At 41.2% G+C, this 1,747-nt stretch overlaps 1 non-coding gene across 1 annotated transcript; it reads left to right on the top strand.

The window, feature by feature from the left end:
* Positions 1-1,212: 1,212 nt before the first annotated feature.
* On the top strand, positions 1,213-1,319 carry LOC141654227 (small nucleolar RNA R71). The gene has a single exon (XR_012547791.1). It is a non-coding gene; the product is annotated as a small nucleolar RNA R71 (small nucleolar RNA).
* Positions 1,320-1,747: the final 428 nt, after the last annotated feature.

A 1,747-nucleotide genomic window follows, 5' to 3' on the forward strand; every position in this document is an offset into this window, starting at 1 on the left:
TTCCGGATCGACTTCTTCTTTGTGAGGATATCTTTCATGTATTTTGCATAGGCCGGCACGTGATTGATCAATTCCGTGAAAGGAATCGAGACTTCCAAGTTCTTCACAATTTCCATAAACTTTCCAAGTTGATCATCAAATTTGGGCTTGGCTTGACGACTTGGAAAAGGAAGTCTAATCACAACGGGCTCCTTCTCCTTGACCTTGTCTTCATTTTTCTTTGAACTTTCTTCTTTTGATGATTCTCCATCTTTGGAGCTTTGCACAATTTCTTCCTTTTCACTAGCTTCCACAACTTCATCCTCAACTTGCTTCTTCGGTGCTTCATACCTTGTACCACTTCTCAAGTGAATGGCACTAACCGTTTCATGTCTAGGGGAATTACTTTGAGGTGGTAATTGCCCCTTTTGTCTTTGTGAGCTTGAAGATGCTAGTTGAGTCAATTGGGTTTCCAACATCTTGGTGTGAGCTAGAATGTTGTTGATGGTGGTTTCCTTTGCTTGGCTATCTTTTTGCATTTGAGTGAAAAATTCTTGTTGATTCTTTTGCATTTGGAGGACCGCTTTTTGGACATCAAAACTTTGGTCATTTTGGTGGTTGTATGGATTTTGATTTTGGTAACCTTGGTTTTGATTGTAAAAGGGTCTTTGATTTTGGTTTCTCATGGGTGGTGGAGTGTATGTTGTTTGAGGGTTTTGAACATTTTGGCTTTTGTATGAGAGATTTGGATGGAATTTGGTGTTTTCATTGTAAAAATTGGAATAAGGGGTACCACTCTTGTATGCTTGGAAAGCATTCACTTGTTCATTTGTTCCCCTACATTCACCTTGGTCATGTCCCAAAGTTCCACAATTCTCACATATCCCACTTGGGATTGATGAGGATGCCGTCATGGCATTAACATGATGCTTTGATGATTTTGAGTTTTCTTCAAGTCTAGCCATAGCTTGTTCAAACTTCAAGTTGATTGTGTCAATGTGAGCACTAAGTTGAGCACCCAATTGAGTAACGGAGTCCACTTCATGCTTTCCTCCTCTAGTAGCCTTGCGAGGTCTACTATATTGTGAGTTATGGACTGCCATTTCCTCAATCTTGTTCCATGTTTGATTGTCATCAACTTCGGTGAACATTCCATTCGATCCCATGTTGAGAATGTTCCTTGAATCTTCATATAAACCATTCCAAAATTGTTGTACCAAGAACCATTCGCTAAGTCCATGGTGAGGACATGAGCGACAAATTCCCTTGAACCGCTCCCAAGCTTCATACAAAGATTCTTCATCCCTTTGCTTAAAACCCGTGATTTGAGCTCTTAGCATGTTAGTCTTTTCCGGTGGGTAGAATTTTTTGTAGAAAGCTAGAGCCAACTTCTTCCAAGAATCTATTCCAAGGGTGGCCTTATCAAGGCCCTTCAACCATTCCTTCGTGGTGCCGATTAAAGAAAAAGGAAATAAGACCCATCTAATTTGGTCTTGAGTCACGCCCGTTTGAGAGATTGCATCACAATAGTCGCAAAAGGTTTCCATATGAGAATGAGGGTCTTCACTAGGCATCCCCCCAAATTGGCTCCTCTCAACTAAATGGATGAAGGCGGACTTGGCAATAAAATTTCCGGTTAGATGTTGTGGTGTAGGAGTACCATTTGGTAGATTCTCCTCGGTGGGTACGGAGTGTGATGAAAATTTAGGCATTGTAGGTGGATTTTGTGGGGTATTGAGTAATGGGTTCTCCTCTCCTTCGATTGCGA

Source organism: Silene latifolia, chromosome 4, assembly GCF_048544455.1.
Source record: "Silene latifolia isolate original U9 population chromosome 4, ASM4854445v1, whole genome shotgun sequence".
NCBI classification, from domain to species: domain Eukaryota; kingdom Viridiplantae; phylum Streptophyta; class Magnoliopsida; order Caryophyllales; family Caryophyllaceae; genus Silene; species Silene latifolia.